Here is a 22392-nt window from a genome sequence, read left to right on the forward strand (position 1 = left end):
GATGGTTAGTAATCACATTATTCCCTTTGATCACTTTGGGTGCAGAGCATCAGCCTCAGAGAGTCAGACTCAGGCGCGCTGGTACTCTAATGAAATGACAGATGTGCAGTGAAGGCAGCGAGGACCAATTTTTAGAGGGGACCATTCAGTCGGCCTACAAGCAACAAGTCTGTGTACGAAACAAACATTAGCTTGGAGTGTTGTGGATTCCTTCTAAATATCAAAATCAGAAAAAATATGGTAATGCTAACTCTCACCATATCTTTTCTTACTCCCTCAGCTGGCTTTGGTTAAATATGTAAGCCCTCTTCCAAAACAATTTCTCAAAAGAATTTCTCTCCCTGACCTCTTCTAATATGCTAACATTGTTATAAAATGGTCACACATATTTTTCACTGGACATTTCAGATTTTTGAATATGGGGCCCTCCTAATGTCTATGTGGTGCACTCTGTACATGACAAATATGATATATGTGGACTTAATATTTTCCCTGCTGCACCATCAACTTCACCTCACATTCATGAGGAAGAAGACGACATGGGAGAGACGGCATCCAGTGGTACCACGGCCTCAACACAAACTGAGTCTGCACTACTTCTCAGCACCTCCACACCACAACGTACCACAAGCGCTGATGACCCTGTTAGTAAAGGACCAGTGCATTCAGAGATATTTAATTGCCCCAAATTCTGAAAATCCACCTCCAAGATTCACAAAAGAGAATTACAGAAGAACCATGAAAAATGGTTAGAAAATTCTTCAATCATAGCTGGTAAATTCCATGAGCACAGACTCAGTGTTCTGTTTCCTTTGCACTGGTTTTGGGAAGCGTGACGTATTTGTGATTTTGCAGTCACAACACAATTTGCACTCTCTTTATATGATGGTTGTTATGGGATGGTGGTGGGGATTTTGCAAATGTCCCAATGCACTATCAAAGAAATACTTTATTGATATAAAGTGTGAGCTTCAACAGTGTGTCTATGCTTTGGTTCATGTAAGCTTTGAGTGGACGGGTGGGGTGGTGAGGCGGGGGGGCTCCAAGTTAATTTTGCTTGGGCCCCCACATGCCTTGAAACAGCCCTGCCAATTGTGCGCGTTATGCTCGCCCCGCATTAGCTTCTATAATTGGCTTGTCGACAATCGATTATTTTACAATAAAATGATGCTTAAATGGGAAAAAGTTGAAATGGACAGTCACCAAAAAAAAGAAAGAAAAAAAGTGAAAGTGGACAAAGCACATGCGAGCGCTCGTGAGAGTGTAACTCACGAACCTCTCCTGTCCTCTGAAATACGTTTGTCGCTGATAAATGAGCGGTGAGTATTCAGCCGGTCAGACGGCGAGTCAGAAAAAAGTCTTGCGGATTAACAGAGTTTGTGTTTAAAGGTTCACCCTCGGTCCAGAGTCAGGCCACACCCATTTTTCCACCACAGAGATAAAAACGGTGTCAGTGTGTGTTTTTACAAAGTGAGAACAAATGTGACCGGAGGAGAAAGTCCAGGACTGCATTCCTGGAAAAAAAAGGAGAGAAGGAAGGATGGAGGAGAGGAAAAAGAAATTGATGTGAAGAAAGAATGTGAGATGAAGGATAAAAGAAAGAAGTCAACATTACTGGAGGAAGAGATGGAACAGAAATGAGGAAAAGATACAGGGGTGCTAAGAAGGAAAGATGTGAAAGAAAGATCAGAAAGAGGAGTAAAACAAAAAAGACACACGAGGGAGACAGTAGAGGGGGAGAAAAGATGAGAACGACAAAAGAGAAGTGATGGGCAGAGGAGCGAAAAGAAGGAAGGCTGAAGAAATGACAAAAAGGAGGAGAGGAGAGAAGGGAGGAGATGAGAAGAAACGTGAGAGCTGGATGAAAGAGAGGAGGAGGAGCAGGAAAGAGGTAATGAAGAGGGAAGAGGACAAAGGAGGGAGGGGCGAGGTGACAGAGGAAAAAAGGTGGAAAGAAATAAGAGGAAAAAGAGATGAGAGCAAAAAAGGAGCTGAGGACACGAGAAGAAAGATTAAAAGAAATGGATTAATGCCAGAGGAGGGAGGGGGAAAGAGGAAGAGTAGGAGAGGAAAAGAAAAGAAAAAAGGAGAGAGACAAAATAAGAAAAAGGAAAAAGTGGTAAGAAAGCAGGAAATGAAAGTGGAGGGTGAAATAAACAAGGTGAAGAGAAGAAGAGGAGACAGGGGAGGATGTGTGACAGAGCACTTGAAAGAGAAACGCAAAAAAAGACAAGGAGGTGAGGAAAAGGAACAGAAGAGACAGATGAAGAGGATTAGAAAGAAAAAGAACAGAAAAGAAAAGTGTGACGGATAAAAAGGTAGAAAAACGGGGAAGGACAGGAAAGAAAGAATAAAAGAAGAGTAAGATTTGGAACAAGATCAACAAGTGGCTCGTGTAAGGTCGAGCAGAACGGAAAAAAATATATATTTATCATCAAAACAGTGAGTAACGCATCTCTGTGTGAGCGCTCATCTGATTGGATAGTTTGAAAGTAGGTGGGGCTTAGCAAGCAGAGCCAGAGCTTTTGAGAAAGAAACAACAGCATTTCTGTGCATTCCATATGAATTGAGCATAAAAAATAAAAAAAATAAAAGACCGATAAAGTCTGAGTCGAGTCTAAACATTCATTGGCGGGAATGAAAATGTCTCATTGTTATGAGCATCGCATCTGCTTTTCATTACTGTCTCAGTCTTCTTTCCACCTACAACACCTCTCCTCTGATCAGAGCGACAATAAGGGAAACAGCACCGACTTCACCCAATTTCACAATAAAGGGCATCATAGATGTTTCTGACACACTGAAGCATATCAACCAATCAGATGACCGGGATGGAGCTGCTGGCTGTGTAACAGCAAGGATCCGTCTTTGGACTCCGTCCACTCAGCAACACGAACTGGGTTTCTGGACCAAAACTAAATCCCTCGCTGTGCTCAGATCAGGAGAAACATTTCGTTATTCAGTCCAATTCATGAACAGCTTTTCTTTCTCTTTCATTCTTTAGAATTCATTCCATTTCTTTTGACGTCTTTCCACACTTTCCTGCTGTTCTTCACTCTTTTCTTTAAGTTTATGTCTCTTCTTTCTGTGTTTCATGCTTTTTTTCCTGACCTGATTTTTTTCTTTTTTTATTGAATGAAGCATTCTGTGGCTGTGTTTGTGTTTCTGCACACACGTGTATTTCTGTGCAGCCTCGACACATATTTGTCATAAATGTGAAACTGGAGGGAGGGGGTAGATGAAAGAGGCGGAGTCTGGGGGAGGGGGTGAGGAGACGGAGGCCCCTCCGCAGGGATTCCTCTGGTCAAAGGCATCACCTTGGTGACCTCGGCTGACTCGCCGTCAGGACGTGCGTGCAGAGAAGAATCCTCTGCATGCTGCCTTCAAGATACAACTCAAAAACATGGGAAGACTTGTGATTAGAAAAGATACTCACCATTTTTTTTAAATGATTACTGGTTTGTTCATTCAGCTGGTCATAAAATTTAAAAATGTGCTATTTCATTACCATCTGTAATCTACTCACAGACCAGGTCAAAATACTCAAGTTTCATATTTTTTTGTATGTATGTTTAATATTTTTAATATTTTAAAAAGCTACATATTTTTCAGTAGGCCACAGTTTCAAATTACGAATTACATATTTTCTGGAGTATAAGTCCCAGGTTTTTTTTTTTTTTTTTTTGTCTTGTTTTGTTTCTAACTAGTTTGGGTGTTCCTGCAACTTACTGAGTCGAGTGCAACGTAAATACGGAAAAATCACTCATTCATTACGAATAGCATTATTTATATTGGGATTTCCCATGAATCAAAAAAAGAAGAAAAAGAAAGAAACAAGTAATAAAAGGTAGACAACATCCCATCTCATCTCATTTTCAACCGCTTATACGGGAACGGGTCGCAGGGGAAACAGCTGCAGCAGGGGACCCCAAACCTCCCTTTCCAGGGCCACATTAACCACCTCTGACTGGGATCCCGAGGCATTCCCAGGCCAATGTGGAGATATAATCTCTCCACCTAGTTCTGGGTCTTCCTTGGGGTCTCCTCCCAGATAGCCATGCCTGGAACACCTCCCTAGGGAGGCACCCAGGGGCCATCCTTACCAGATACCCGAACCACCTCAGCTGCTCTACTCCAAGCTCCTCACAAATGACAGAGCTTCTCAACTTATCTCTAAGGGAGACACCAGCCACCCTCCTGAGGAAACTCATTTTGGCCGCTTGTACCCGCGATCTAGTTCTTTCGGTCATGACCCAACCCTCATGAACATAGGTGAGAGTAGGAACAAAGACTGTTGAGCAGATTGAGAGCTTCAGAAGGCACAGCTCCCTTTTTGTCACAAAAGTACAGCAGAACGAATTCAACTGGTGAATTATACTGGCAGGCAACAACACAAAAATCCTTAATTAAAGCTGTATGTCCTTTGGGTTTTTAAAGATTTAGTCATGAAAATAATTTTCTTTGGCACCTCTATAATTTTATTTGTTAGCACTGAAATAAGGGATTCATAATAAGACACTGCCAATATGGATAAGGTTTGCGATGTCTGGAAAAAATGTGAAATTCATCCCCTAAAGGGGTGAAATTCAAGCAATCAGATGCTATGACATACATCTGGTAGTGACGTCTTAAATCACAGGGGGAGGACTTTGCCAGATCTGCCCGAAGAATGCTAGATGGACACGGTGACTGCCTATCGCATTAAAGAAAGGTACAGTGACATCAGCTGGCTGCTTGTTTGAGCAAAATAAACCAACATGGCAGGAAATGTTCCAAAACAGCTACACACTCACTCATCTTCAACTGCTTATCTGGGATCGGGTCGTGGGGGCAACAGCTCCAGCATGGGACCTCAGACTTCCCTTTCCCAGGTTACATTGACCAACTGTGTCTGGGTAATCCTGAGGTGTTCCCAGGCCAGTGTGGAGATATAGTCTCTCCAACTAGTCCTGCGTCTTCCCCGGGGTCTCCTCCAAGATGGTACACCTCGTTCCAGGCATGGTAAAACGAATGCAATACCGTCCCTGCTGCGCTGATTCTCCGACCAATCTCACGCTCCATTGTCCCCTCCCTTGTGAAAAAAAAAACCCAGAGGTACTTGAACTCCTTCACTTGGGGAAAGACCACATTTCCTACCCGGAATAGGCAATCCACCGGCTTCCTGCTGAGAAAACATGGCCTCAGATTTAGAGTTGCTGATCCTCATCCCAGTCGCTTCACACTCGGTTACGAACTAATCCAGTGAGTGTTGGAGGTCAGCTGAGCTCAGCCGGCTGCACGTCAGCGTAGGACGTCTCATTTTGGGAGGAAACAAAGCGTTTTGCTCGATTGCAGTTTATTGTTTGTATTACAACATTTGGAAAGAGATGTCATTTGATTTAAACAGCGATTCGCTTTGAAGTTATTAATTCCAACCAGAACCTATCTTTCTAACTTGACTTGGCAGCGAGCTGCACAGCGTTTGGAGCTGTGCGAATGGAACAAAGGACGATTCTTGTTTCTTTCTCACAGCAAGACAGGAGTCCCAGTTAGTGACTTCAATCCGCACAAAAGTGACTCACGATTGACATATTTTGATGGCTTTGAGGGATTAAGAAGCAGACTTGCCGCTTCTGAAAAGCAGTGAAGCAAAGAACCAACAAAGCAACGGGGTGGAGCACTGCTTCACTGCTTCAAGCTTCAAAGCAGAGCTGCGCTACAGAAGCAGTTGATTACAGAGCCACTGCAGGGTCTGCAATCAATGTAAAGAAATGATCATTTTCCCAACAAACACCCTCAAAAACAACAGCAGCTTTGAAGGACTGATAACGGAATCGTTAAGCAAAAAGGCTACTGATCTCAGTGGATCGAATCATTTCTTAACAATTCTCCAAAAGAACTGGTTCCCGATACCCAACCCTAATAAGCGCTCACAAAAACAGGTTTATGATTTTTTTTTTTTTTTTACAGGATGTATTGGTGCCATACGGCAAAAGGACAATAAGTCACATTCTGATCATAAACAGCAAACAACTGACTACATGAACCAATGTCGAGCCAGACTTCCATCCAAAAACCGCAGGGACCATCTGCTCAGGCAGATTTTCCACACAGTTGGTATGAAGGAGGCCAAAAGGCCAGAGAGGCAACATTTGAAGACACAATGAAGTGCTTCACTGCCTGGTCAGATTGACGCATTTCTGGGTTTTGCTCCTGCTATATCAGGAACATTAAACATTAAGTAAAAAACAGATGGATTAAAATGTGCTTCAAAAAGGTCAGATGGCTTTAGTAAGAGATCTGATTTATACAACTCTTCACCTGAATGGTACTGAACATAAGAAAAGATTTTTATTGCAGAGATAAAAACAAAATATACTGCAATGCTAAAATACCAAATGAGCATCGTTGTCTTCTACATAATTTGCAATTATTTAATTGGTATCCCAGTGCATAGTATGTATGTAGACAGACAGACAGACAGATAGATAGATAGATATACTCAACAAAAATATAAACGCAACACTTTTGGTTTTGCTCCCATTTTGTATGAGATGAACTCAAAGATCTAAAACTTTTTCCACATACACAATATCACCATTTCCCTCAAATATTGTTCACAAACCAGTCTAAATCTGTGATAGTGAGCACTTCTCTTTTGCTGAGATAATCCATCCCACCTCACAGGTGTGCCATATCAAGATGCTGATTAGACACCATGATTAGTGCACAGGTGTGCCTTAGACTGCCCACAATAAAAGGCCACTCTGAAAGGTGCAGTTTTGTTTTATTGGGGGGGGACACCAGTCAGTATCTGGTGTGAACACCATTTGCCTCATGCAGTGCAACACATCTCCTTCGCATCATCCGTGAAGAGAACACCTCTCCAACGTACCAAACTCCAGCGAATGTGAGCATTTGCCCACTCAAGTTGGTTACGACGACGAACTGGAGTCAGGTCAAGACCCCGATGAGGACGACAAGCATGCAGATGAGCTTCCCAGAGACGGTTTCTGACAGTTTGTGCAGAAATTCTTTGGTTATGCAAACCGATTGTTTCAGCAGCTGTCCGAGTGGCTGGTCTCAGACGATCTTGGAGGTGAACATGCTGGATGTGAAGGTCCTGGGCTGGTGTGGTTACACGTGGTCTGCGGTTGTGAGGCTGGTTGGATGTACTGCCAAATTCTCTGAAACGACTTTGGAGACGGCTTATGGTAGAGACATGAACATTCAATACATGAGCAACAGCTCTGGTTGACATTCCTGCTGTCAGCATGCCAACTGCACGCTCCCTCAAATCTTGTGACATCTGTGGCATTGTGCTGTGTGATAAAACTGCACCTTTCAGAGTGGCCTTATATTGTGGGCAGTCTAAGGCACACCTGTGCACTAATCATTTGTACATGTTCAATCAATCCATATTGTCACATGATAATTTCACAAGGACATAATGGAAATAAGCATTTATGCTTTATTGTGTTATCAGTGTATCATTGACCCATTCCCCTCTGCATGTTTATACTGATGTTGCAGAATAAACCCTATCAACAATCAATTACTCACTCACTCACTCAATCAATCAAACAATATTTCATTTATGTTTTAACAACTGCAGGAGGGCTCGCATGTGCCCATACATGAGCTTTTGACAAGAGTGGAAGCTCCCTTTGAGTCAGGAGACGTTAGCGTGCATGCTAACATCCGCAAAATGTCTTCTAAATCACTCAAGAGGTGTTATCAGTTTCCAAAAACAGTGTTTTCACTTTGATAAGTGTTTCTTTCTTGCAAGCTTTTATATAATATATGAGAAACATGTTATATTTACACATATTTGACAAGAGCAGACGTTAGCTTTGAGTTAGCGGATGTTAGCGTGCATGTTAACATCTGTGACATGTCTTGTAAATCACTCCAGAGGTGTTATCAGGTTTCAAAAACAGTGTTTTCAGTTTGATAAATCTTTCTTTCTCGCTATCTTTCACAGAATATATGAGAAAGGGGTTATATTTACACACAAATGAAACAGATTTTGCAGCTAGCTAGACCAGCCACTGACATCACGGTGCTGCTCTACTCTGATTAGCTGTCACCCCCACCCCTTAAAAAAAAAACAACAAAAAAAAAAAAACAGAACAGAATGAAACAGAATGTGACTTTGTAACCTCTTAAAATATGTCAAGGTTAGCGATCTTTGAACTTGTCCAAGATCTATGTCCCAAGAATGTTCCCTCTGAATTTGAAGACTCTGCAGTAATAGGACTGGAGTTATGCTGAGCACAGACAGACAGAAGGATGGATGGACGCAAAGTCTTCGCAATACCCGATGGCCATGTTTCATGGCCTCGGATAAAAACAGAATGTTAGGAAAACAATAAGACTGAGTCTCCCAGTAAGGGAGAGATGAGATGGAAAGATGATAAATATCTCAATCAATCAATCAATCAATCAATTTTTTTTTATATAGCGCCAAATCACAACAAACAGTTGCCCCAAGGCGCTTTATATTGTAAGGCAAGGCCATACAATAATTATGTAAAACCCCAACGGTCAAAACGACCCCCTGTGAGCAAGCACTTGGCTACAGTGGGAAGGAAAAACTCCCTTTTAACAGGAAGAAACCTCCAGCACAACCAGGCTCAGGGAGGGGCAGTCTTCTGCTGGGACTGGTTGGGGCTGAGGGAGAGAACCAGGAAAAAGACATGCTGTGGAGGGGAGCAGAGATCGATCACTAATGATTAAATGCAGAGTGGTGGATACAGAGCAAAAAGAGAAAGAAACAGTGCATCATGGGAACCCCCCAGCAGTCTACGTCTATAGCAGCATAACTAAGGGATGGTTCAGGGTCACCTGATCCAGCCCTAACTATAAGCTTTAGCAAAAAGGAAAGTTTTAAGCCTAATCTTAAAAGTAGAGAGGGGGTCTGTCTCCCTGATCTGAATTGGGAGCTGGTTCCACAGGAGAGGAGCCTGAAAGCTGAAGGCTCTGCCTCCCATTCTACTCTTACAAACCCTAGGAACTACAAGTAAGCCTGCAGTCTGAGAGCGAAGCGCTCTATTGGGGTGATATGGTACTACGAGGTCCCTAAGATAAGATGGGACCTGATTATTCAAAACCTTATAAGTAAGAAGAAGAATTTTAAATTCTATTCTAGAATTAACAGGAAGCCAATGAAGAGAGGCCAATATGGGTGAGATATGCTCTCTCCTTCTAGTCCCCGTTAGTACTCTAGCTGCAGCATTTTGAATTAACTGAAGGCTTTTTAGGGAACTTTTAGGACAACCTGATAATAATGAATTACAATAGTCCAGCCTAGAGGAAATAAATGCATGAATTAGTTTTTCAGCATCACTCTCAGACAAGACCTTTCTAATTTTAGAGATATTGCGCAAATGCAAAAAAGCAGTCCTACATATTTGTTTAATATGCGCATTGAATGACATATCCTGATCAAAAATGACTCCAAGATTTCTCACAGTATTACTAGAGGTCAGGGTAATGCCATCCAGAGTAAGGATCTGGTTAGACACCATGTTTCTAAGATTTGTGGGTCCAAGTACAATAACTTCAGTTTTATCTGAGTTTAAAAGCAGGAAATTAGAGGTCATCCATGTCTTTATGTCTGTAAGACAATCCTGCAGTTTAGCTAATTGGTGTGTGTCCTCTGCCTTCATGGATAGATAAAGCTGGGTATCATCTGCGTAACAATGAAAATTTAAGCAATACCGTCTAATAATACTGCCTAAGGGAAGCATGTATAAAGTGAATAAAATTGGTCCTAGCACAGAACCTTGTGGAACTCCATAATTAACTTTAGTCTGTGAAGAAGATTCCCCATTTACATGAACAAATTGTAATCTATTAGACAAATATGATTCAAACCACCGCAGTGCAGTGCCTTTAATACCTATGGCATGCTCTAATCTCTGTAATAAAATTTTATGGTCAACAGTATCAAAAGCAGCACTGAGGTCTAACAGAACAAGCACAGAGATGAGTCCACTGTCCGAGGCCATAAGAAGATCATTTGTAACCTTCACTAATGCTGTTTCTGTACTATGATGAATTCTAAAACCTGACTGAAACTCTTCAAATAGACCATTCCTCTGCAGATGATCAGTTAGCTGTTTTACAACTACCCTTTCAAGAATTTTTGAGAGAAAAGGAAGGTTGGAGATTGGCCTATAATTAGCTAAGATAGCTGGGTCAAGTGATGGCTTTTTAAGTAATGGTTTAATTACTGCCACCTTAAAAGCCTGTGGTACATAGCCAACTAACAAAGATAGATTGATCATATTTAAGATCGAAGCATTAAATAATGGTAGAGCTTCCTTGAGCAGCCTGGTAGGAATGGGGTCTAATAAACATGTTGATGGTTTGGATGAAGTAACTAATGAAAATAACTCAGACAGAACAATCGGGGAGAAAGAGTCTAACCAAATACCGGCATCACTGAAAGCAGCCAAAGATAACGATACGTCTTTGGGATGGTTATGAGTAATTTTTTCTCTAATAGTTAAAATTTTGTTAGCAAAGAAAGTCATGAAGTCATTACTAGTTAAAGTTAATGGAATACTCAGCTCAATAGAGCTCTGACTCTTTGTCAGCCTGGCTACAGTGCTGAAAAGAAACCTGGGGTTGTTCTTATTTTCTTCAATTAGTGATGAGTAGAAAGATGTCCTAGCTTTACGGAGGGCTTTCTTTATAGAGCAACAGACTCTTTTTCCAGGCTAAGTGAAGATCTTCTAAATTAGTGAGACGCCATTTCCTCTCCAACTTACGGGTTATCTGCTTTAAGCTACGAGTTTGTGAGTTATACCACGGAGTCAGGCACTTCTGATTTAAAGCTCTCTTTTTCAGAGGAGCTACAGCATCCAAAGTTGTCTTCAATGAGGATGTAAAACTATTGACGAGATACTCTATCTCACTTACAGAGTTTAGGTAGCTACTCTGCACTGTGTTGGTATATGGCATTAGAGAACATAAAGAAGGAATCATATCCTTAAACCTAGTTACAGTGCTTTCTGAAAGACTTCTAGTGTAATGAAACTTATTCCCCACTGCTGGGTAGTCCATCAGAGTAAATGTAAATGTTATTAAGAAATGATCAGACAGAAGGGAGTTTTCAGGAAATACTGTTAAGTCTTCCATTTCCATACCATAAGTCAGAACAAGATCTAAGATATGATTAAAGTGGTGGGTGGACTCATTTACATTTTGAGCAAAGCCAATAGAGTCTAATAATAGATTAAATGCAGTGTTGAGGCTGTCATTCTCAGCATCTGTGTGGATGTTAAAATCGCCCACTATAATTATCTTATCTGAGCTAAGCACTAAGTCAGACAAAAGGTCTGAAAATTCACAGAGAAACTCACAGTAACGACCAGGTGGACGATAGATAACAAATAAAACTGGTTTTTGGGACTTCCAATTTGGATGGACAAGACTAAGAGTCAAGCTTTCAAATGAATTAAAGCTCTGTCTGGGTTTTTGATTAATTAATAAGCTGGAATGGAAGATTGCTGCTAATCCTCCGCCCCGGCCCGTGCTACGAGCGTTCTGACAGTTAGTGTGACTCGGGGGTGTTGACTCATTTAAACTAACATATTCATCCTGCTGTAACCAGGTTTCTGTAAGGCAGAATAAATCAATATGTTGATCAATTATTATATCATTTACCAACAGGGACTTAGAAGAGAGAGACCTAATGTTTAATAGACCACATTTAACTGTTTTAGTCTGTGGTGCAGTTGAAGGTGCTATATTATTTTTTCTTTTTGAATTTTTATGCTTAAATAGATCTGAGACCAACAGTCACCCCATGGTTACCCAAGTTGAGCATATGTTTCATATATATGTACATGCATACATACATACACACGAAACAGCTTTATCATCTGACATCACCAGGTGTAAATATAACAATACAAACAAAATGGGATTTAATCTCATCTTTAAGCTTTATGATCATCACCAAAAACATCTAACCTACACAAAAAAAGAAAAAAGTTTGGAAGCACAAGAGTGAGATACTATGTCATAAATCTGAAACAAATCAAATTCCGTGGAAGTAACAGACCAGCGTTTTTTGCAATTTACCAAAACAAGAAACTGAAACACAATCCAGCCTGTTGATAAAAAAAAAATTACCTTTCTGCAGATTATGAGGAATAAGTGAGACTCCTCCAGTATTTCCCCCGTTTCCACATATTAATTAATTTGGATACAAATCTTTGATTATAGCCTTCCCAAACACCCAATATGATCTTCTGTGAAGTAATCCTTTTTTGGAATTTTTTTTAGTCTTATTGTTTATTGGTCAGCTGACAGTAGTGCGACATTACATGGTAAATGGACTGCATTTATATAGCGCTTTTCCATCTGCATCAGATGCTCAAAGCAATTTACACATCAATGCCTCACATTCACCCAGGTTTCAGGGTACTGCCATGCAAGGCGCTCACGACACACCGGGAGCAACTAGGGGATTGGACCTTGCCCAAGGGCCCTTAGTGATTTTTCTGTCATGCTGGGATTTGAACCAAGGACCTCTCTGGCTCAAGCCCAACGTTTAACCTCTAGACCATCACCTCCCCTAATGTTTGTAACCTTAGGGGAGGTGATGGTCTCCCTCCCTCCTCCATGCAAAGGCAGAAGAACATTACAAACTCCCATTAATACACTCAACAAAAATATAAACCCAACACTTTTGGTTTTGCTCCCATTTTGTGTGAGATTAACTCAAAGATCTAAAACTTTTTCCACATACACAATATCACCATTTCCCTCAAATATTGTTCACAAACCAGTCTAAATCTGTGATAGTGAGCACTTCTCCTTTGCTGAGATAATCCATCCCACCTCACAGGTGTGCCATATCAAGATGCTGATTAGACACCATGATTAGTGCACAGGTGTGCCTTAGACTGCCCACAATAAAAGGCCACTCTGAAAGGTGCAGTTTTATCACACAGCACAATGCCACAGATGTCGCAAGATTTGAGGGAGTGTGCAATTGGCATGCTGACAGCAGGAATGTCAACCAGAGCTGTTGCTCGTGTATTGAATGTTCATTTCTCTACCATAAGCCGTCTCCAAAGGCGTTTAAGAGAATTTGGCAGTACATCCAACCAGCCTCACAACCGCAGACCACGTGTAACCACACCAGCCCAGGACCTCCACATCCAGCATGTTCACCTCCAAAATCGTCTGAGACCAGCCACTCGGACAGCTGCTGAAACAATCTGTTTGCATAACCAAAGAATTTCTGCACAAACTGTCAGAAACCGTCTCAGGGAAGCTCATCTGCATGCTCGTCGTCCTCATCAGGGTCTCGACATGACTCCAGTTCGTCGTTGTAACCGACTTGAGTGGGCAAATGCTCACATTCGCTGGCGTGTGGCACGTTGGAGAGGTGTTCTCTTCACGGATGAATCCCGGTTCACACTGTTCAGGGCAGATGGCAGACAGCGTTTGTGGTGTCGTGTGGGTGAGCGGTTTTCTGATGTCAATGTTGTGGATCGAGTGGCCAATGGTGGCGGTGGGGTTATGGTATGGGCAGGCATCTGTTATGGATGAAGAACACAGGTGCATTTTATTGATGGCATTTTGAATGCACAGAGATACCGTGACGAGATCCTGAGGCCCACTGTTGTGCCATACATCCAAGAACATCACCTCATGTTGCAGCAGGATAATGCACGGCCCCATGTTGCAAGGATCTGTACACAATTCTTGGAAGCTGAAAATGTCCCAGTTCTTCCATGGCCGGCATACTCACCGGACATGTCACCCATTGAGCATGTTTGGGATGCTCTGGACCGGCGTATACAACAGCGTGTACCAGTTCCTGCCAATATCCAGCAACTTCGCACAGCCATTGAAGAGGAGTGGACCAACATTCCACAGGCCACAATTGACAACCTGATCAACTCTATGCGAAGGAGATGTGTTGCACTGCATGAGGCAAATGGTGGTCACACCAGATACTGACTGGTATCCCCCCCAATAAAACAAAACTGCACCTTTCAGAGTGGCCTTTTATTGTGGGCAGTCTAAGGCACACCTGTGCACTAATCATGGTGTCTAATCAGCATCTTGATATGGCACACCTGTGAGGTGGGATGGATTATCTCAGCAAAGGAGAAGTGCTCACTATCACAGATTTAGACTGGTTTGTGAACAATATTTGAGGGAAATGGTGATATTGTGTATGTGGAAAAAGTTTTAGATCTTTGAGTTCATCTCATACAAAATGGGAGCAAAACCAAAAGTGTTGCGTTTATATTTTTGTTGAGTGTAGCTGCTGTACGTATAAATTGGAGGTCGCAGTCAGAGCTTTAAATAGAGTGAGTCAGAATCTGACATCTGCTTGACATTTTGACATGTCGACATAATAAAAGTTGGACATTAACCTCCACCTCCTCTGCTGGTGTCCTTAAAACTCCTCATTAACTCCCGTTTCATGCCAGACAGCTGTGGTGTTGAAGGGAAAGTGTAATTTTAAAATGGCAATAAAGAATTATTGATCTAGAACATTTGTTGCTAATTCGATCCAACAAAGCCATGTGCAGAGTGAGAACGTGAACGATTTCCACACAGACATTTATTTCTTCCTTATACAGACTCGGACACACTGGAGGACGAGAGCGCTGCTGCCCTGACGTCTTCTGTGTTGGCGTGTTTTGAAATGTAAAAGCGGGAATGTGATGACAGAGGTGACAACTGTTGATGCGACACTGTGTCAGACACATACACACACACACACGGGTTTAGTGCAAATCCAGGACATACTGAGCAACCAAAGGATGAGAGGATTAACCTGCTCTCACTCTGCCCACACAATGAAGACAAATGACTCCATCAAATGACAAGGGGCTCCCAAATGTTTTACTTCATAAATCCGAGAGATTCCAAATGACCAAATCCTAAATCAAACTCTGCATTTAAACAGGCGTTTCCTTTCACTTGCTGTTCCTGCTTAACAACTTTAAAACAACACTGACAGATGTTAGTTTTTCCACATAAAATTTAACAATAAATAAATGTAAGTTGAAGTATTATAGATAAATCAAAAACTTATTTTAAAAAAGTGCATGCGCGCACACAAACACACGCACACACAAATGGTCTATTTGTTTGAGCAACTCGTGGCTCTGGAGCTCTGAAGCTTTCTTTGTAAGTTTATTTGTGGACAATAAGAAAGTGGCTGTACGTGTCTTCAGACCGGCCAAATATAACATTAGCCAGCGGGGAGCGGCAGCTATCCTGAGAGAAACTTCTGATGGAACCAGCAACTAGATGGTTCGATTAGTCTTTCGCCCCTATACTCAGGTCGGACAACCGATTTGCACGTCAGGACCGCTGCGGGCCTCCACCAGAGTGTCCTCTGGCTTCGCCCTGCCCAGGCATAGTTCACCATCTTTCGGGTCCTATCGCACATGCTCATGCTCCACCTCCCCGACAGCGTGGGCGAGACGGGCCGGTGGTGCGCCCGTCGCGGAGAGACGGTCGGGCCGGGGGTGCCGGGGTTTAGTATTGGGAGTGTGTATTTGTATTGTGGTTTGCATTGGGAGCGTGAACTGGTGGAGCACAAATACTAAAAAAAAAAAGAAGAAAAAAAAATCCATGACTTCATTTCAAATTCACTGCCAATGAATACTGTTGCCAATGCGTTATGTTATATCACATTCAACCACAATGCAATTCAATGTGATGGAGGTAAAGGCAGAAGGTTTGAAATTCCAACCTCAAGTGTCTAAATATTGAAACACTATGTTTTGATGTCTTCCATTTCTTCCGTTACCCTCATCACTGGTGACCAGAACCTAAAGTCGGAGGAGTAGAGTGTGAACAGGAAGGGAGACAAGACCGTCACCTGTGGTGCCCCCGTGTTGCTCCTGATGGTGTTGGATGTAATGTCTAGGGATGCACCAATCCACAATTTTTCACTTCCTATCCGATCCCGATACCTGAATATGGATATCTACCGATACTTTTCCGATCAGATACCAGAGCTCTGTTTGCTTTAATATTATTATCATTATTGTTGATTTTCATTATTGCCGATTTTCTTAAAAAGGAGACCTGAAAGTTCAGCTACAATTTGCCAGAAGGTGTATCTAAGATGAAAGCCTAGATGTGATGTTTTGGTGAAAGAATTAAGTACTTTTATTTATTTATTTATTTATTTACAGACCTTTATAGCCTTATTATTATAGACTTAAAGAGAAAAGGCAGCACTCTCTCTCCCTGTTTCTCTCCCTCGCTCTCTCTCTCCCTCTGTCTCTCTCTCTCTCGCTGTTTTCGTGCTGTACGAACCTTGAATTTTTGGGAAACACAAAGCCTTTCAACTGTAAAATATCATCGAAGCTCACTCACAGGATTTTAATGGAGACTTTTTCTCTTTCAGCGGACAGAATCTCTGTTCAATTTCCTCCTCAGCTGCACGCTGAGCTTGCAATTTACAGCCTTGGGACAGTGAAGCAGCTAACTTTTTAGCACACATTTCCAGCAACAATTCAGTTAATTTTTCGGAATATCCGTGCTAGACGAAAAGACAATTTGAACCCGAGAACCAGGCAGCAATTTGCCGCTACCCACAGACAGAACACTGCGGAACACAGCTCTCTCAAACAGCCCAGCTTCAGAAAACCTTCCCCCTCTCCTCTTCCCGCTTGGCAGCAAACAAGCAGAGAGCAACAACAGCGTTGAGAGGATTCACAGTGGCTCTTCTCCGGTATCGGAAAATGTCGCAGGTTGGATCGTTAATTTCCAATACATGAATTACGTCGGCATTGGAACACGATACCGACCCAGGATCGGATCGGTCGCATCCCTAATAACGTCCCGAAGCCTCACATACTGCGGGCAGCCTGTGAGGTAGTTGGTAATCCAAGCCACCAGTGGAGCCTCCAACTTCATGTCATGTAGTTTATCCCTGAGCAAGTATTACAAAATGTATTTGGTGTAAAATAATTCTAATTGAGTTTTAACCCCAATTTGACATTTAAATTTGCTTCAGCAATAAAAAGAGCCATTATTTACTGTAGTCAACCTTCATGTTAGAATTTTTATTTATTTATTTTGAACGCATCAGTATAAAAAAATAATAAAAACAACTGGAGCCTGTGGTGTCAGTAACTTTTATTCCCCCACAGCTTCCTGTTGCTGTTTTAACACAGCGGTTTTGCTGTTCGGTAGAAGTGAAGCTGAATCATTAACTAGCAGCTTTTCAGCGTGAAGTCATTTCCAGGACGCTGTAATAATCTGGAGAGCGTTTCTCTTTGTTCATGCACCAAGATAAATCTGCCCTCTGGGCATGGAGCTCACAAAACAGCATAAAAATGCAAATGAGAATCATTCTGCAAAAAAAAAAAAAAAAAAAAAAAAAATCCAACAAGGGCCTTTTTTTGTCCAAGTGATTTAAAAATATTACAACACTGAAATAAAAATTCCACACAGAGGAAGAAAGGAGACCATTGAAACAGAACCACAAACAGCAGAAAATCTGACAGTGTTTTGGAAGGAATTTTCTGAGCTAATGTTACTTCCTTTCAAAGCAGTCACTGGATTCAATCAAAGACATGAAATATTTGTTCATATCTCATGTTTTGTAAGTCTGTTCAAATCTGTTGCACAATTTCACACCAATGGCCAATCACAGGCAGCCTGCTGCTGACCTTTGACACCGTGGGTGTAAATAATATAATATCTATATTATCTATCTATAATATAATATCTCTCTCTCTCTCTCTCTCTCTCACTCTCTCTCTCTCTCTCTCTCTCTCTCTCTCTCTCTCTCTCTCTCTCTCTCTCAGAGTTTGCAGTGCAGGTGCTCACTGGAAAGCGTTTCTACAAACAATGCAGGTTTGAAAGAAATAGTCAAAACTTGTCAAGAACCCTCAAGACCTGATAACAACAACATAATGCATCAGCTGTGGTCCCTATACCTACTAAACAATTAAGCTTTTACACTTTAAAAAAAGATCAGAAAAAGTTTGAAAATCTGTGATCAAACCATCAATTTACAATGTAAAAATCAGGAATAACAGTCTGAATTCTAAGATAAAATTTTGACATTTTCTAGATAACTACATCATTCATGGACCATCAAAATAGTTGTCAATTATTTTCCTGCTGATCAACTCATGGATTTAGTGCTAAATATGAATTTTAAACTGTCAACAGTTGGAAAAATTAAAGAGATTAAAAAAAAAAAAGATCTAAACAATAATGAAGAAATTATACTGAATTAAACATTTATCCAAAACACTTATTCTCAGATATCTTCTAACATACACAGATCAATAAAAGCTAATCAACAGAAGGAAGCGAGCATCTCATATGAGCTGTTTTTGTTCCACTGAAACCCGCGACAGAATGAAGCTGCTGTGGACGTTAGGTACCTGAGTCAATGTGAGGAGGAGGAGGAGGAGGGTTCCTATTGGTCACGTGCTGCGGCGATTTTATTTACGTGTGTAAAAGACTCCATCTGGAGCCGCGTAAACCTCCAACGACCCTCCAAACACATTTGGCTGCAGTCCAGGTTCCCAACAGTCAGGTCCGGGATGGAGTCCCAGCATTTGTTCTGGATGTAACGAGGGAGGGTGGAGGCTGATGTTCTCCATAGGTTACTCCTCTTTCAGTTTGGGAAGGAGCTGCCAAAACCTGTCTCCGGTTTGTGCTGATCTGAAGCCAAGTCTGCTGCATCCAGGAGGGGCCAGAGACTGGAATTTTTTTTTGGGGGGGGGGGGGGGGGGGATGTCAAACCACCAGATGCTGTAAGCGAACTCAATTTTAAGTAACACTGCAGCACTATGGGAAATCCACCACAATCTGTCCTGGAGGTTCAACTTCTCCGTCAATCATCCTCGGTCATTGTGGTGCTCAAGTAGTTCTCACATCATTCTCAACTTGTAATAAAAAATATTTATAGTTGGACCACCATGTCCTTGTCTTCACGCATTTGTCAAGGAGTTTGTGGGCATGTTTGATTTGGGTCAGTGGGCGTGCCACCCAAGAGGTGAATTTTATCATCAACCAAATAAGGTAAAAAAAAATGTTAATCATGTCAAGAAACAACAACAACAGTAATCTGATGGAGGAAAAGGCTTTGATGTCTTCCATTTCTTCCGTTACCCGCATCAATTATACAGTTACTGCTAACCACAGTTACTGCTAACTGCAGTAACCGCAACACTTTTAACACAGCCCCCTCATTGTGTTGCTGCAGTAATGCTGAAAGTTTGTAGTTGTTCCAAACTAACATTTTAAGTGTCTTCTCTGATCCTCTTCTTGATGTCAATAAGGAAGGCAGAATTGATTTTGACCCTCAGGATGTCATAATTAACCATCAACATTTGTCATTTTGACCAGCTTCAGCTATCAGTAGCATGAACACAAACAACAACAAAATCAGTATGTCGGCAGCATGGTGGACAAGCAGTTAGTGCACTTGTATCCAAATCAGAATTTAAGTTTCTGGTTCAAGACCACCCATGCCCACTGTTCATGTAATGTGAAGTTGAATCAGGAAAGGCATGTGGCATAAAACCTGAGCCAAATCAACAGGCAGATCCATATCTGATCTGTTGTGATGAACCAGAGCAAAAAAGAGAGAAACTGAAATAACTGATTTATTTATTTATTCTTTGAACAATTGCTTAAATCATTACCAGTTGATTGCTGATGGAAGAGTTTGGTTTCCTGCCTCTCATAGACTTGCAATAACTCAGCGGAGTGAAGCACCACCATTCTACAGCAAGGCTGGAAGCAGTGCGTAATTGCGGAATCATAAATCGTAATTGTAAAGCTTTATAATCGTGGGGGGAAGGGTAGGAACAATTCACCAGTACAAACGGGGGTGGGGGGGTGGGGGTATATCAACTTTAAAGTAAAGGATATAGCTACATCAAAATAGACACCAGAATCCATCTAAATATAGGATGAACCAATCTATGGCTCAGTTTTAACATTATGAATCTGATAAGTTATGCTGGTACTTCTGGACCTTCAAACTCTTATAAAAGTTCAAAGATGGGCACGAGCCAACCGCAACACTGGTCACAGGCACGTTCACTTTACCAGGTAATTTAAAGTCAACATATCTGATAGCGGGACGCAGTATAACATAAATAAATCTTTATAAACTTTACATTCGATTCACAATTTGTTAATACTGTCATAACTGTTTACAATAAGAAAATGATTTGCTATGTATGATATGCTAACAAGCTAAACACAGCTGGCTTCCTCTATGCTGCACTTTCTGTTACTGTGAGTACAGTAACAGAAAAACTGAGTACAGTACAGTAAAACCTGAGGTACACTCGGCTTTGCCTCGTCCAATATAACTTTTCTTCATCCAATATTTGTCTATGTTGGACTCCTTACCATGCATTATTTGTAGAGGTGCACCAATCGATCGGGCACCGATCATTATCGGCCGATCACGCCTTGATCGGTGATGAGCAAAATGCGCCGATCAAAGGGACCGATCACAACAGTGCAGGCAGTAGCGCAGGGAGAGCTTGGTCCTGTCATGACACGCCCAGCCAAGAGCATGTGTAGTTTCAAAATGGCTTCGCCAGTCTGGACTTTTTTTGCGGTGTCAAAAACAGACACGAAATTTGCTATTTGCAACACTTGCGACAAGGCTATCCCTCGAGGAGGAGTAAACCCAAAAACATTCAATACTACAAACCTAATTAGACATTTGAAGAGTTGTGACTTGACAAAATACCAGGAGTTTCAAAAAGCGGCTAGCTCTCCATCAGAGCAGAAGCCGGACCCGAAAAAGAACAAACAATTTGCACAACTTTCAGTTACAGAGACACTACAGCGGCAGCAGCCATACAGCAAAGATGGTAAGAAACTCAGAGATCTAAACAGACTGCTGTGTAATGAATGGAACCACACTGCCATCTAGTGGATATCCAGTGTGCGTGAGTGTGTATTTGTGAATCAGTAGGCATTTGTTTGTCGATCTGTGGATTTCGCGAAAAGAATGTCTCAAAATTATGTCACAGAGGAAAGCGATGAATGTATGTAATTGGTGATCCACAAATGCTGAAACTCAATTCACAAATACAATTTCCAGTTTTACAAATGTATTTATTTATTTATTTATTTTTTTTACAAATTAAGTTTTATATTTGCAAATACAACATTATTTGCAAAGACTAATTTACAAGTTACAAATATGAAATTTGCATTTGTGGATATCTGAACACATTTTCAAATCAATGATTATTTGTAGATCACCCTGTGTGCATTTACAAATATTAATGAGACAATTTTAACCCCAAAGAATGAGGGCTGTATTTTACATTCTCAACGTTCTGTAGGCTGTAACCTGAGCAACATGAAACATGGAAAAAGAGCTTGCTGGTAGAACATAGTCAGTGTAATAAAACAAAAGTTGGCAGTTTATTCTAGTGTCTTTATTTGAATGCATGTTTTTTGTTTTCATCATTAAGTTTTAATGCAAAAATAGTCCTATGCATTAGACCTATATTCTTATTTTGGGCATGATCCAAATATGTACTTGATCGGTGCACCTCTAATTATATATATACATACACATATATATATATATACATACACATATATATATACATATATACATATATATACATACACATATATATACATATATACACATATATATACATATATACACATATATATACATATATACATATATATACATATATACACATATATATACATATATACATATATATACATATATACATATATATACATATATACATATATACATATATACACATATACATACACACATAACCCCTGGCAATAATTATGGAATCACCGGCCTCGGAGGATGCACCAAGTGGACTGACATGAATCATGGCTCCAACACGAGAGATGTCAATTGAAACAAAGGAGAGGATTATCAAACTCTTAAAAGAGGGTAAATCATCACGCAATGTTGCAAAAGATGTTGGTGGTTCACAGTCAGCTGTGTCTAAACTCTGGACCAAATACAAACAACATGGGAAGGTTGTTAAAGGCAAACATACTATACTGGTAGACCAAGGAAGACATCAAAGCGTCAAGACAGAAAACTTAAAGCAATATGTCTCAAAAATCGAAAATGCACAACAAAACAAATGAACAAATGGGAGGAAACTGGAGTCAACGTCTGTGACCAAACTGTAAGAAACCGCCTAAAGGAAATGAGATTTACATACAGAAAAGCTAAACGAAAGCCATCATTAAGACCTAAACAGAAAAAAACAAGGTTACAATGGGCTAAGGAAAAGCAATCGTGGACTGTGGATGACTGGATGAAAGTCATATTCAGTGATGAATCTCGAATCTGCATTGGGCAAGGTGATGATGCTGGAACTTTTGTTTGGTGCCGTTCCAATGAGATTTATAAAGATGACT

The 22392-nt window shown here is 41.0% G+C and overlaps 1 protein-coding gene and 1 long non-coding RNA gene across 3 annotated transcripts in view; both read right to left on the reverse strand.

Annotated features, from left to right (window-relative positions):
- The window catches only part of LOC117522697 (disco-interacting protein 2 homolog C), a 427709-nt gene that overhangs the window by 362531 nt on the left and 42786 nt on the right, over positions 1–22392 (reverse strand). The window lies entirely within an intron of this gene.
- LOC117522698 lies at positions 1114–15408 on the reverse strand. The gene is made up of 3 exons (XR_004564293.1): positions 15217–15408; positions 13957–13964; positions 1114–1124 (listed from the first exon to the last, which is right to left on the reverse strand). It is a non-coding gene; the product is annotated as an uncharacterized LOC117522698 (long non-coding RNA).

The sequence above is a fragment of the Thalassophryne amazonica genome, chromosome 12 (genome assembly GCF_902500255.1).
Source record: "Thalassophryne amazonica chromosome 12, fThaAma1.1, whole genome shotgun sequence".
In the NCBI taxonomy this organism is placed as follows: Eukaryota; Metazoa; Chordata; class Actinopteri; order Batrachoidiformes; family Batrachoididae; genus Thalassophryne; species Thalassophryne amazonica.